At 33.7% G+C, this 16,067-nt stretch overlaps 1 pseudogene; it reads right to left on the bottom strand.

Annotated features, from left to right (window-relative positions):
- Window positions 1-9,794: 9,794 nt before the first annotated feature.
- LOC131176360 (probable amidase At4g34880) lies at window positions 9,795-12,641 on the bottom strand (annotated as a pseudogene).
- Window positions 12,642-16,067: the final 3,426 nt, after the last annotated feature.

The raw sequence follows: 16,067 nt of genomic DNA on the forward strand, positions 1-16,067 counted from the left end.
GCACAAAACATGTTTACACATGTAAAAAGATTTAGATCCTATGGCTAAAGCTTCAACAGTTGAGCCATCGCCAATCCGGAGTCTAAGATCTCTTGCATGCAAGCTGCTACTATTTTCTAGTTCCTGGATATCATAAGAAATGTGAGAACTGGCACCAGTATCTAAAACCCAAGCTGTAAATGAACTAAGAGCATCATCAGCATCTAAAAAATAAGATATAGACATACCTTTTGAAGGTGTATCCTTCTTGTCCTTCAGAGAAGCAAGATATTCTGGGCAGTTCCTTTTTCAGTGCCCATCCTTTTGGCAGTGGAAACACTTTCCCTTGCTTCCATCAGCTTTGGTCTTTCCTTTCTGTTTGGCTATCTTCTTGGAAGGTCTTGGAACTTAAGGTTTCTTATTCTTATTGCCCTTCTTCTTCTCAGACTTTCCAGCAGAAGAAGATGCAATCAAAGCTACCTCTTTTCCTTTATTGCCTAGCATATTCTTTTGGGCAATAACAAGCATATTAAGTAAACCAGCCAAGGTGTATTCTTGCCTAGTCATATGAAAATTTGTCACAAAATTTTCAAATGACTTAGGTAGGGACTGAAGGATCAAATCCATCTACAGTTGGAAATCCATGTGAAAGTCAAGATGTTCCAGCTACTCAATAAGCCGAATCATCTTATGGACATGATCTCCTATATTCTGTCCCTCAGACATCCTTATTCGAAATAGCTGCCTAGATATGTCATACTTAGCATTCCTTCTATGCTCACCATGCAACTCTTGCAGGTGAAGGAGGATCTCACTTGCACTTTGCATATTTTCATGCTGATTTTGTAACTCATTACTCATAGAAGCAAACATGTAACATTTGGCTCTCATATCATGCTCCTTCCACTTATCTAAAGTATCATGTTCCTCTTGAGTGGCCTCTAGAGGTAAGGGACCAAGAACCTTTGAGTCTAGAACATATCCTATATGTTCAAGGTTCAGGATAAGTTTCAAATTTCTAAGCCAATCATAAAGATTAGGTCCCGTCAACCTATTGTGATTAAGTATGCTCGCAAGTATATTGGATGGTGGTAGTTGTTGTGTGCTCATTATTATCAGAAGAATAACTGCAAAAAATAACTAGATTAATTAGTAAATGTATCAAGTAATTAACCAAAATGATTATGGTCTTTTAATCAAATCGGTCCTCCCACTAACTTGGCAAATCCTACACTTCCAAAGTAGGAATCGGAAATCCTAGTTGAATGGATTTCTAGTGGGTGATTGAATTCTTATAGTCTTATTGATCATCCTCAGGCACATCCATTATTGGAATTACAATAAACTATAAGTGAGCAACTCCTTGCCCATCACATCTCATGTGAGGTTCAATCCTTTATCTAGCCCTTAATGCTCAAAATCTCAGGCACATCCCTTATTGATTTATCTTGCATTAATAAGTTGATCCCATTAAGCCAGTAAACATGCAAATAATTTTAATGTCCTCAGGCACATTCATAATTTGCCATCAACTTATTTACATATTTACAACATCTCTTGCTTAACAATCATTCTTAAGAAAATCTCTTAAATTAAAGACATCACATGCAAGTATTTAAAATTTCTTAAAATAATTGCCTCAATGGAGGGCTCATGATATAATTACTTTAATTATACCATTTCCAACTTAATCTTTTGTTTTGAAGATTTAGTGGTCGGCTTAATTACTATTATGGTCTCACTTTGCACATTATCCAATTAGCATGCATATATCATATACTTGCATACATTCCCATACATCTCATGCATACATGGATAAACAAATAATATGGTATGATCATGGACTTTCTAAGGGATTTAATTCTGAGTCACCAAGAATTGAATCAGGGCATTCCTAAGTGTATTTCATTCATTCATTTTATAAAAGTTGCTGAAGGAGTACATAATCAACACTTGATCTTGATTTCCTCCCACTGGTCCCACCAATGCTCTTGACCTCCTTGATCTTCTTGCAATCCAATTACATTGTAATCCTTGGCATACCAAGGCGAATTTACAAGAATATGGACTTTAAAGTCCTCAAATAAATGAAATTACAATCCAAATTATTACAACACTTATAATACATGCCACCAAAAATAAAATTAATTATTTTACAACCCAAAGAAAAATAAAAGAAATAAATTCAATCACATTGATCTTTTATTGTCCATGATCATCCATCGTGTATATTAAAATTTAACAAATAAATAAAATATACATACTAAAAAATTAAATTAAATATCTAATATTCAACTAAAAAATCAGATTTGAATCTCATTCAAACAAATTTAAAAATTTAGATTTGAATCTCATTCAAACAAATTTAAAAATTCATATTTGAATCTCATTCAAACAAATTTAAAATTCAGATTTGAATCTCATTCAAACAAATTTAAATTTAGAAACTCTTTCCAAATTTAATACCTTGAAAACAATTTTCAAAATTTAATTATGTGATTAAAATTCTTAATTAAACAATTTAATTAAGCATGGGCCTAGACACATACAACAATTATATAAAGAAGGCCCAACAACCATGCGCACCAAGGGATGCTCAACCATCCATGCGCACCAAGAGATGCTCAACCATGCCGCCACCTTGGTGATGCACAATCAGCTTTTGATGCATCCATATTTAATTAAATCACACACTTAAACTCAATAAACAATCTAAATAGCAAATAAAGTGGCTTTGATACTAATTGAAGGAGTAGAAGCATGTTGATTAGTTTATTGGAGCATTGAATTTCAAAAATTTTCTTCTAGGGTTATATGCATCATGCCACATTTGCCTAATTAATTTCAATGCTCAATTGCATATTGAAACACTTTTATTATGTATTAGGATCTATGTTTGCCATTCAAGATTATGAATTAACAAATTAATTCATTTAAACCCTAGTTTAAAAGAGGAGTTTGGGCGCTAACCTCTTTGATGCACTATGGATGTGATTGGCACCTTTAGGAAGCACCTAGGACCCCAAGTGTTGTCCCTCTAGCTTGTCCACACCAAGATCACCAATGGATAGCCCCTAAATTAGCTTCTCAAGCCTTGCCAACTAATTATAATTTGGGTTCTTACCTTTAGAGAGGTTGTATATATGTATATGGCATTAGAAACAATTTCTAGCAATTTTAATTCAAAGGGAATGGAGTGATTCTCTTTGAATTAATGAGAAAGCAAGAAGAGGAAAGGGAGAGAAAAATGTGCCGCCACCTTAAGCAAGAGAGAATGTTGTGTTTTATTCATCTTTCTTTTCCCTTTTATAATTAGGTCATTAAGTCACTTAAACCCTATGTCACATGTCACCACCTCATTGCATCTTATTTTTAATTGACTTAATCACATTAAGCCAAGTGTCAAAGCTAGACTTAATTTTGACTTTGATCATCTTACATGATAGGAAAACAAATGGCAAGCTTATATGATGCCATGTGTCACCATCTCATGGTGCCACATGTCACCATGTGAAATGACCAAATTACCCTTATGTTGTAATTTTGAGTTCTCAACCCAAAATCATTATTTCTCCTCTTCTAATCAATTTATATCAAATATAAATTAATTAAGTAATTTCTATTAATTAATTTCTCACAATTAAATTCATATTTAAATACTTTAAATATAAATTTAACTTATACTATACATCCAATAACCTAGATTTGGTTTCAAGCCATGCTAGGGACTTTGCAATCTTATTGCAAACCAAACCTATTTAATTAATCAATTAAACTCTTTAATTAATCAATTAAATCACATTTAACTTGGTGATTAACTTGCGTATGTGTGTAACTCACTAGGCTCATCACTAATTGGCAATGAGATGTGATATTAACTCTTAATATCATCAGAACTCTTTCTTACCATGAATGATTTCACTAAATCATTTTAGGTATCTCATAGACCATGGTTGACACCTAGCATAGCGTGTCATGGCCACCCAATCAGTAATAAGGAATACATTAAATGAACCTTTAATCATATGTTACCATGCACTAGAATCTCTCTGTTACAAAATCCCAATTTGAGCCGGAGTCATGGTTTATGTCAAACCCCATTTGCTATAACTATTATGTTCTCTTTTAATTTCAGTTCTTGATTAATTAGATTTTCTTGACAGAAACTCTTTTCTGACTAAATCTGTCTGTCCTAGCCAGAAACTTAAAACATCAATAACAATTAAATAAACATAGGATTTTATCCCTATTTACTTAGGGTAACAGATTCCATCTTGATCAACACCTATCTCCATATATAACTAGTAGGAGTTAACACATGCCCATATACCCATACACAGTACAAGTATGAAAGCAGTATCAAACTCAAATTACCAATATACAAGATAACTGTGTTATCTCAGGTCTAAAGATTATATGTTCTGATATGATATATGACAATGCATTGACAAGAGTAAACTCAATGTGCTTGTCATATGCATCACTGGTTCGGCCTACTTATTATGTATAAGTGCCTATCGTGTTTGTTATATGGCATGAGACTCACCATTGCATCTTATTTATATCTCATATAAATACCTTGGGAACAAACATGAATATAATCTTTCTGGATAAGTCATGTCCTGTGTGAAGTATCCTCGATTGTGAACCAATTTATGATACTTTGTGCTAGAAATACTGTCACCATTCCATCTTATTTATATCTCATATAAATACCTTAGGAACAAACATGAATATAATCTTTCTGGATTAGTCATGTCCTGTGTAAAGTATCCTCGATTGTGAACCAATTTATGATACTTTGTGCTAGAAATACTGTCACTCATATTCTTAACAACTTAAGAATAGAATTTCTAACAAAATATCAATGGATTTTTTCTATTACACATAAATATATTATATAAACAGAAAAGTGAAATTGCCTTTTATTAATAAAATATGTACAAGATACATACTAAATGATATGCTCTAGGGCATACTACTAACACATTCTTGAGACACTTGTATTATATAGGTATTTTAAGGCCTATTGCATTATATTTCATAGTATTTAAGTAGTTAATTGTATGCATTTTACTTAGTTTCATTAGTTTTTGTTAATTGTGTCAATCTCTACTTAATTTCGTGTTTTCTGTATCTTTTCAGGTGTTTTAAGGAAGAACTAAGGCATGGAAGTTTGGAAAGCAGAAAAAGCAAGAAAGCCTACTGTATAACTTTACACGGGTCGTGTAAACATAGAGCTGGACCCTTGTAACTCCATGGCCAAGAGAAACTAAAGAATACAAGAAGAAACCACATTACACGGGTTATGAAACAGACCCCGTGTAAGGTATCATGCCCCATGTAAGTTTCTAGAAGCCAAAACCCAGAGAGCCAAGGAGAAGCTACAATACACGGGCCGTGCTAATTTCCCCGTGTAAACATCCTACCCTTGTGTAACTTGCTGCCTCCTTATGAACGAAGCCTAAAATTGATCCAGAGATTTACACATGGGCTGTGTACTTTGCAACAGCTAGACTTCTGTTTCGACTCTAACTCCCTTCCACTCATTTTGTAAAGACTTTTAAGGCTCTTGGGACTCTGAAACGTGACTTTAAGGCATCCAATATAAATATCAGAAGATCGAAACGTGTAGGAGGGCCTTTAGTTCAAGTTAGAGTTAGTTTTAGTTTACATACAAACCTTAGTTTTCAAGCAACTTGGAGAGAATCTGCATCAGCATTAAGGAGAAGGACTCTCAGGTAAAGTTTTAAAAGTTTAAGGCTGCAGAATCTTTATTCTAAGTTTTTTTATTATATGTCTTCAAATTGTCCTATGTTTTTTTATTTTAATTCCAGTATGTTTGTTAAACTCGCTATGAGCGAGTAGTTTGTTTAATTCTAGAATTAGAAGAGTAGCACTCTTAATATCTGCTATGAATATATAGTGAGTTTATTTAATGGATTTGAGTTTTGTTCTTTGATTCAATATTCTATGTTCTTAATGCAAGCTATATGTTGGTATCCACTTAATTATGATATAAGATACTAGTTGAAGAACTGAAAGGTGAAGATTAGTATTAGAAATCAGGATTTTGAACCTAGAAAATTTGACTGAGAGATAGGCTGAAATCCTTTATGGAATCTCATAATTAATCAAAGAGCTTAAAGGATTTTAATTAAGATTGATCACTACGAAAGTAGGGTTTAGGTTAATTAAAATGCTCCTTAGATGCCTTGAAAGAGGACTTAAGATATCTTAGAATTAATTTCCATCAAAGTAACAATTTTCAATATATTAAATAGGTGAAGTTAGATCCATAATAAGGTTAAGGTGTGAAATCTTAATTCTAGAATTGTTTAGTCAATTGATTTATAATTTATAGCTTTATCTTCCTTTAATTCTCAGTATTAGTAGTCTAGAATTAATCTCTCAATACATTTGATAGTTTAAACAATCAAAATTGCTGTCTAACTTGATACTTATGCCTATAAATTACTCGTGGAAATAATACTTTACTCATTACTGTATTACTATATAGAAAATCCCAAGAAGCTTGTCTACGACTTCTCTAAGGATAGCCATAGAAACCTGAATCGAGAACAACAATTATGAGAAAAAGTAACAGTGAGATCAATATGATTCTGTGAATAGCCCAGAATTTGAATAGAGTCTTTATTTTTCCATAAGACAGCTAAGCCACCAACATGACCTAAACGGTCAACAACAAAAGAACCATCATAATGAATTTGTTGTTTTATTTTAATAATTTTATTCTCGGAAACTAGTGTTTCCATTAAGAACAAGATAACAGGCTTTTGTTTATAGACAAGCTCTTTGAGAGCATGAACTGCACAGGGATTGCCCAAGCCCCAGCAGTTTCAGCTTGCACATTTCATGGCTCTCGGCGGGCCTGGTGTACAGGTCTCATCGTTAGATTAGTTGCTGAAAGCATAATAGTGTCATGGGAATCCATAATGTCCGAAGAAACTCCATGCACAGGTAAAGAGGAAGAAATCCGAGGATGTTTTTTGCCTTCATCGACTTCTAAAATTGCTGCATCCTCATCAACTTCTATTGGGTCCGCAACTGCCATATTGTTGGAGATACCCTGGTCACAGCCTGGCCCATTAGAAGATGAGGGCCCACCTACTTTGTCTCGCCCATAAGCATAGTTATCATGAATAGTAAATCCCTCTGATTGAGGAGTAATACCTATATTCACACCAGCGGCATCCCTATCATTATGGGATTAGACAGCTAAATGATTTATGTCAGGCAACAAAAAATTAGGAGTCGATTGTGTTATCGGACGACCACCCTCTGTACGCAGCCTACGGGCACTGAAAGTCAAAGAAACATTTTGCCAAGCAGGAGCACGAAGCCAAGACCCCATTTTTTCTCCAAATCTGTTGGTGAAGCAATCAACTTCTCACAAAAACTCTCGGTGTGGCCAATTTTTCCATAGTAAAAGCAAAACTGACCAAGCCCCTCATATTTGAAATTAATCTAAACCGCCTCCCCACCTGCTTTCATGATGTGTTTACATCATATAAGAGGATGTGTAATATTAACTAACACCCGGACTTGCGCCACAGACTCGGAGAGGTTTTCTCATCAACTTTGACAAACTTCCCAATAAAATTAGCCAACTGCTTTGTGACAGAGAAGGACATAAAACTAAGAGGCATGTCACGAAGTTGCACCCAGAATTCACAAAAATTGAGTTGAATCCGAACTGGGATTTCACCTTCAGCTAGCTTATGCAATACAAAGAGATGATTGTTCAAAGTCCAAGGACCCCCCCTCCCATACTCGGTTTAAATCAATCTGATGGGAAAACTAAAACAGGTATATTTGCGCTCCTACATCCTTAATGCAAATCCCTCTCACCGAGCACCAGAGGGTGGCCATTGTGTTGCGAAGGCCCTAAGATGGACAGAACGATCAGTCATCAGCCTCCCTAACAAGCAGAGATCGTAGTTAAGCGTCTCCTCTGGCTTATCAGTCTCATCAACAACAAAGGCTGCAGCTTCATCATCAGCCAAAGACAAATTCTCGATTTGTTGTTCCATTGCAGATTTAAAAATCAGAGATTTGGAACAAAGGTTTGGAAAGATTTAGGACAGGGAAAATTTGCAAGAGAATCCAAGACAAAGAAAACTTGCAAGAGAATGCAAGACAATAAGTCATCTATCATGGGATATTAATGAGACAACTGTGTTAGGAAAATGACAAAATTCTAAGTTATTTTCTTAACCATGTGGTATGATTTTGTAAATTTATTTATATGCTTTACCTTGTATGTATATTTCTATTAAAAAAATTTCATCCAAATTTTAATAGATTAATTTTTTTTATTAATATTGCCAAACATTATCAACTTATATCAAGTTTTGTGTATATTTCATTTTCATATATTTCATTTTCATATACTCAGCTCAATTCAATTCAATTTTTATCTTAAAAATTTATATGATAAAAAATTAAGAAAGTGGTTTAGTTATATAAATATAACAATGCAATATTAAAACATTATAATAAATTATATAAATAAAAAATTATTACCATGCATGATTTATATAATAAAAAATAAATGAATATAAAATTTGTATAATAATAATAATGAAGACTAGCCTGGTCTGGTCTATTATTAATTAAATCTAACCGTAAACTGGAACAAGCAAGTTTTAAATCGAAATAAACTTCCAACCTAGGGAGCACCCAAATCTAATAAAAATAAATTTAAATTTATAATCTTTATCCATTAATAGAATTTTATGTTATTTAGAACATTTGTCTAATTAAGATATGCTCTGTTTTTAACTAAATGATTAGATTTTAATAAAATGAAAAATTTTCACGTTATTTTTTAATTTTAAAATGTTTTTATTTTATATATTTTAATATAAATTAAATTTAATATTTTATTATTATAATACTAAATTATTATGAATATTTTTAACGATCCTATTATTCTCTTTCCACTTTTTTTATATATATTATAAACAGAATAAATAAGTTTTTTATGTGGTAATTGTAATTACGTGCGTCGTATGATCTCTGGTTAATCACGTTAACTCTCAGGCAACCAATTAAATTGAAATGTGTGATTGTAATATAATAAAGGTGTAAAAAATATTTTAACTTCATTTTCATTTAAAAAGTTTAGTGGTATATATATATATATTACATATAAGCAAGATTTGATAACAATAGCTTTATTTAAATTTTATATCTGATGTATTTAGTGTTGAAACTAATGAAATACTTGAAATTCATAAATGTGAAAGTGAAAAGAAAATTTCAATACGAAAAAGTGATTCTGGAAGTTAAAAAAACAAAAAAAAAAAAAAAGCAATAATGCAAAGTAGTTGTTTCTTATACTACTTTTCATGTTAAAAACTCAAATTAAATGTTTGCTGCAATGAACTCAAGGAGGAAATCAAGAAAGTTAAACCGGTTGCAAAATTTCCAAATGATAAGAGTAGAAGAATGATTGCGACATTAAGAGTAAATCAAGTTATTTGGTCCAAGCAGAATTAAACTAAGCAAACTGAAGTTTCTTATGCTTCTAGGAAAAAAAAAATCTTTAAAGAAGCTGAGAAGAATTATTTTATGTAGCTGGTTTCTTACAAAATATATTATCTAAATCCAAGTTTTTAAGCTGAAAGTAAAGTTTAGTTTTCCAGCATTTTGAAGCGGTAACTAGCGATCATGCCATATTCGAACAATTGTCCCAAAACATCAATTTAAGAGGATACAATTTATAATTAAAACAAAAAAAAAAATTAAATGCCATTATCTCAGTTTATGCTTTAGGCTTATAAGAGAGAAAAGGAACTCAAACATTAGATTTTACCCAAATTGAAAGGGTGCTATGATGCTAAATTTGCAGGTGCCGCCTTAGCCTCAAATGGAATAAAATGACATCACATCTTTTCTTTTTGCCTTTGGTTTGCAAGCAAATAGCGTTTGGCATTTTTCAACTTGCAACCAATTATCTTAGATCACCATTTAGTTATGTTAAATAATTGTACAAGCTAAAGAAATTTGGAGACTTTATTCTAAATCCTTGAGTTCAAAATGAACTTCAGGAGGCTTCCAATTTTACATTAACGATTCAAGGCTTGAATGAAGGAGGTTTCCTAATCTTAGTAGCCTGCTCAAAGCCATAAGCAATCTCTATTAATTTTGGCTCTGTACCATTTAATCCTCCAAAGCAGATGCCAAAGGGCACCCCCACATTGTCATACCCGGCAGGAACAGTGATTCCTGGATATCCTCCTATTGCAAGAAGAGTTGAGATATCTGAGCTCCTTCTTAAATCATATGGAGTCACTAGTGCATCTAGTTTATGCTTCCTCACCAATTCCTCCAATTCATTTCTTGAAAGTTTGTTCAGATTTGCCACTGCTAGCTTTAGTAGTTTGTCAGATTCCCTCACAGATTCAGCAGCTTCAAACATGCATTGACCATATTCCTTGGTCTTTTCCTGCACAGCCATTGAAAAAAAAAAAAAAAAAAAAAAAAAAAAAAAAAAAAAAAAAACACATTGTGTAATCTACCAAGGAATGCACATTGAAATAAAATCAAATCTCTTGTTGGAGAATTTCTTGTTGAAGGCAATGAGCTCTGCTAAGGTTCGCACTGGGGATTTCACCAGTTGTTTTAGGTATGCATTTATTGCTGGCTTGAACTCGGCCAAAAGTGCAATTTGTTCACCACTTCCAGTGGCATTTAGGATCTCATCAATGTTGGAAATTTCCGAATGATCTATCAGAATAGCTCCTTTTTGCTTTTTTTTTATTGGCACAGAAATGTTTCATCGAGTTATGCTTATGAAAATTAAACCAATTCTCAAGTAGATTATTTAAACTAGTATCATGAAAGTTTCATTCTATTGCCTTAGTGCGTCGAAGTGGTGCTTAAAAACTCGAGTTAGAACAGATCCCTCATCATTAAAGAACTTGAAGAAAGGATTCCTGACTATCCCTAATCACTTCTCTTGAAGGCCATTAGGGTTAAGGAATTGCTTGTAGCCACCCTCTGGAATGAACTTGACTGCTGCTCTAGTCGCATCATCATAGTGATCAAAGCCTACAATGGCATCAAGGACATAAACAGCATCTCTCACTGTCCCGCACATTGGCCTGCTTCATCCAACATGTGACAATTCCTTTGTCATATAACAATCACAGCATAAAATCCACAAATCAAATCACTTGTGTGCATATTCATATCAAGAGAGACTAAATATACGACCGTCATCTAAGAACAAGTTCGAATTTCTTTTATAGAGAGAAGTAGAATCAGTAAGAACTTACTGCAAACTAGACAAAACGAATGCAGAAAAGTTCAACGAAGATAAACAAAAGAGGTTTCCGCTATAGATGGATAGTCTGTGTGCTGCAGAGTACATGCATGCAAAGTTCAGCAGAGGAATTATTGTTTCAAAGAAATTCTTTTCTGAAGCAATTCTTATGAACAAATAAAAATTGGGCTTTTGACCAAAAAGGTGTATTCGAAAATAAAATAATATAAAAAAAATGTGAGTTTAAAAATAATTACAAAAAATGGTGAGTTACACTGAGTTAGACGAGTTGAGTGCGGGTTGAGTACTGGACACTAATTATAATAGCGTTTTTAAGGTTCGGATACTATTTATAATAGCGTCCGCATCAAAATAATATCTAATTTTTTTTTAAATAATAAAAAATTAATTAAAAAAATTTAAAGGTTAGACGTTACGTCTAATTTTTTTTAATTTTTAATTATTTTATTTTATATTTTAAATAAAATATAAATATTATTTTAATAAATAAAATTATAATATATAATATTATATATTATAATATTTTTATTATAAATATTATTTTTTAATTTAAAATTAAATTAAAATTTAATAAAATAAAAAATTAAAATTAAAAAAATAAATAATTAAAAGGATTTAAGAAAAGATTTAAGAAAAGTTGGACGCTAGCAGCGTCCAACTTTATCTATTACGCAATTGAAATCACTTGGCTGATTAATAGGAATACAAGAAGGACCTTCTCGTGAGCTTACCCTTCCTTGACCTTTTCTTCCACAGAAACCACCAGGTAAAAAAGTAGATCTAAAACCAGCCCATTCGCTCATGCTAGCCTTTCCTAATATGATGGCTCCAGCTTTCCTCAAGCTCACCACCACGCCTGCATCTCGAGGAACGACTGAGCCAAGCAACGCAAACGAGCCAGCAGTGGTATTGAGCTTATCTTTGGTAGCGATGTTATCTTTGAGCAGGAGAGAATGCCATGTAAAGTATGCAAAGAACCTGAGGCGTTAGCCTTTCGCTCTTGATCAGCCTTATGAGCTAGGTAGAGAGAATCAGGGTTCACTTCTATGACCCCTCGAAGGAGAGGATTGAGCCTGCGGATTTCTTTGAGGTAGAACTGAACGAGTTGTCTGGAGGTTAGATGTTTCTGCTGAAATGCCAGTTGCAGATCATCAATGGTTGCTTCTTTAATTGAGAAAGCGGTAGTTATGTTGGTAAAGAACCCATATAATAACAAGCATACAAGAATCGAAAGCAGTGAATTGGTAGACATAGCTAAGCTCTGCTCAAATCAAGAGTTGAATCATTTAGCTTAGTTATTCGCTTTGGATTTGGTACGGAGGGGATAAGAAATGATGCAGCTTTATAAAAAGATAAAACTTGCAGAATTGACTATATTACATATAATTTCTTTTTTTTTTTTTTTTTTCCAGAGCATTCGTCCATTTTTTTTCTTTCTTTTTGACCTATGAATTATTAGATAGTTGTTTGCATAAAATATTAATTGATTCATGCCTTTCTAATTTTTTAAGGGTCTAAATATAAAAGAGTCGATTTTGATATCCTTTTTAAGCTTTATATTGAGATCTAGTGGCTTAAACCATCGTTTTCAACACGGTTTAAACTAGATTTAAAAAGAAAAAAAAAATTGTATATGTTAAGGGTGCCATATGGTCAAATTATTTTTTAATCAAAACTAAAACCATAAAAATATAATCGGAATTAAAATTAAACCAAATTAAAATTGACTTGAAATTAAAATTAGTTGAATATGTAGCCAACTAATCTAATTTTAATTTATCTCCTAGTGAAGTTTTAAATCAATGTTTTAGGCCTGAAATCAGTTCAGACCAGACCAATAGCCAGGCCTACTAGTACGTTTTTTTTTTTCTCAAAGATATCAGACTTCATTAGCCTCAAACGGGCAAAGAATGCAATACAAAGGTCATCTGGCAGTGATAATTACATCCAAAGGATAAATCATGTAAAAATTTGGAAGCAAGAACATGAGCCGCTTGGTTACCTGTTCTTTTAATTGCAGAAAACTAAACATTATCAAAATTACGAATAAGGTCTAAAACATCAAGAAGAATCCCTTAAATAGGAATGGGCAAGGTCTGATTATGGAGAGCATGGACAACAATAGCAGAGTCTCCTTCTATGATAATTTTCTGAAAACCCAATAAAACAGCAAGTCGAGCAACCTCTCTACAAGCAATGCTTTCTAATAAGAGAGGATCAATAGTAGAAGGCCACAGGCTACATCTCCAATCAATGATTCTTCTTGTCTGATCTTGAGCTATCACAACTATTGCTCCTTTGTTGTTCTGTTTATCCACTGTAGCATCAAAGTTAAATTTTACCGCATCTTCCATTGGAGGAATCCAATCCAAGGTCTACTGTTGTTGATGATAAGTGTTACTAAGACCATCTATTGTTGCTAAAATAAAGTTTTCTTGATATTTTAAGGCATTTGAAATGACATCTTGCCAAGTCTGTGTTTGCTGATGGAAGATGAGAGCATTCCTGCTCTTCCAAGTATGCCAAAGGATGAAAGCCATTGATTGAATAAGATATGAGCCATCAGGATGCTTCGCCAAATAAGAACAAACTTCAGTCCAACAATTCAAAAGGTTTGAGTTGGTCAACATTGATGAGCGAAGTCTTAGTGGCGAATTGATCCAAATAGCTGAAGCTTGGGGACAAGAGAAAAACAAATGGTACAAGGTTTCTCTCTCACCACAAAAATTGCATTCTGGATTCATATGAGGGATTCGCCTATGAAGGAGGTCATTACAAGGAAGTCGTTCCCTTAAAAGGCAACATAGAAACACTTTTAATTTGTTAGGCAATTGAATTTTCCAGAAGCTCTTCCAAAAGAAATTATTTCGAACCTAAGAACTAGGGCCAAGACCCCTAAAATTCAAGCAATTATCAGATAGCTTTAATTGCCTGGCTATCTTATATCCCGATCTAACAGAATAGAACCCATGGAAATCATAATGCCATATTCTTTGATCCTCCCTTTGAAACAAGCTGATAGGAACTCCCAAAATTTGCTTGATATTTTCTTCACAGAAATTTGCACAAAGAGTTTGAATGTCCCAACTCTTCAAAGATGGATGAATAAGTTGAGAAACCCAAATTACCTTTGGTTGGTGATTTTGAATAACCTGCAGGGGGTGGGAAACATGCTTGGAACCCAACAATGTTCTTTACAAAAAATTGACCTTCCATCCGCCACATTCCATCTAAGACCTTTACTGAGCACAGAGCTTCCTCAAATAATTCTTTGCCAGCCCCAAGAGGCCCAGCTACCTTGAGTAGCCTGCAAAAAAGAGCAATAAGGGAAATATTTCCCTTTCAAGAGGCAGGAAAGAAGGGCATTAATTTGGTTGAGAGAGTATCCTCCAACCCTACCTAGCCAATAAGGCCCTACTAAAACTCTCCACATCTCTAAAGCCCAACCCACCGCTGCCTTTAGCCTCACAAAGATGATCCCATCCAATCCAATGGAACTTCTTTTCCTCCTTTTGCTATTCCCAGTAAAAATTGGCTACTAAATTGTTCAACTTAGGACAAAGAGATGCTGGAAAGCGGAAACAAGACATGGCATACATAGGAATAGCTGAAGTCATAGCTTTAATGAGAACTTCTTTACCACCCCTAGATAAAAGCTTCTCTTTCCATCCCGCAGTTTTTTGAGCCACCCTGTCCTTAATAAACTCAAATGCTTGTTTTTTTTATCTAGGAATTTCTGTAGAGAGACCTAGAAATTTGTCCTGTACATCAACATTTGAGATTTGAAGAAATGAAGCAATGCTATTTAACACTTTGGGGCATGTTGGCACTAAAGACGATGGCGGACTTCCTTAAATTAATGCATTGACCACTAGCAACTAAATAATCTCCAAGGACATCCTTAATGATTGAAGCTTCCGCAATAGATGCCTTAGAAAACAAGATAGAATCATCAGCAAACAACAAGTGAGTAATGCTTAGGCTATGTCTTGATATTGATATCCCTTGTAAAGTAAAGCTCTTGATAGCATGAGAAAGACCTTCAGCACACAACAAAAAAAGGGAGGGAGAGAGTGGATCCCCTTGTCTAAGCCCTTGAGAAGGGGAGATAAAGCTCGTTCGATGACTATTAATTTGTAAGGAATAGGTGACAGTTGATACTCATTGCATAATCAAAGAGATCCATTTGTCATGGAATCCAAAACACTGCATCATGTGGCGAAGGAAAGGCCATTCTACACATTCATATGCCTTACTTATATCCAATTTGAGTGCCATGCCATAATTCTGACCCTTCCTTCTCATTTTCAAAGAATGAATGATTTCATGGCTAATTAATATGTTGTCTGAAATTAGCCTCCTTATAGTGAATGCACTCTGTTCTTCATCAATGATTCCATTCATAAATAGCGGTAGTCTATTTTTCAATACCTTAGTAATGATTTTATACAAAACATTGCATAACCCAATGGGCCAAAGATCTTTCATAGATTGGACATGCTTTACTTTGGAATAAGGGTGATAACCGTATGATTAACATTTCGTAGCATTCTTCCTTCATCAAAAAAACTCCACTGCTGTACAAATGTCCTCCCCTACCATATGCCAGTACTTCTGGTAAAAAAGAGCAGTGAAACTATCCTCTCCTGGAGCTTTAAAAGGATTCATGGAAAAAATTGCCTTTTGAATTTCCTCAGAGGTAACAGGCTTAATAAGCTGTAGATTCATCCCATCTGTCACTCTACATCCATAGCCACGGGTAACATTGCTAAAA

The sequence above is a fragment of the Hevea brasiliensis genome, unplaced genomic scaffold (genome assembly GCF_030052815.1).
Source record: "Hevea brasiliensis isolate MT/VB/25A 57/8 unplaced genomic scaffold, ASM3005281v1 Scaf1, whole genome shotgun sequence".
Lineage (NCBI taxonomy): Eukaryota > Viridiplantae > Streptophyta > Magnoliopsida > Malpighiales > Euphorbiaceae > Hevea > Hevea brasiliensis.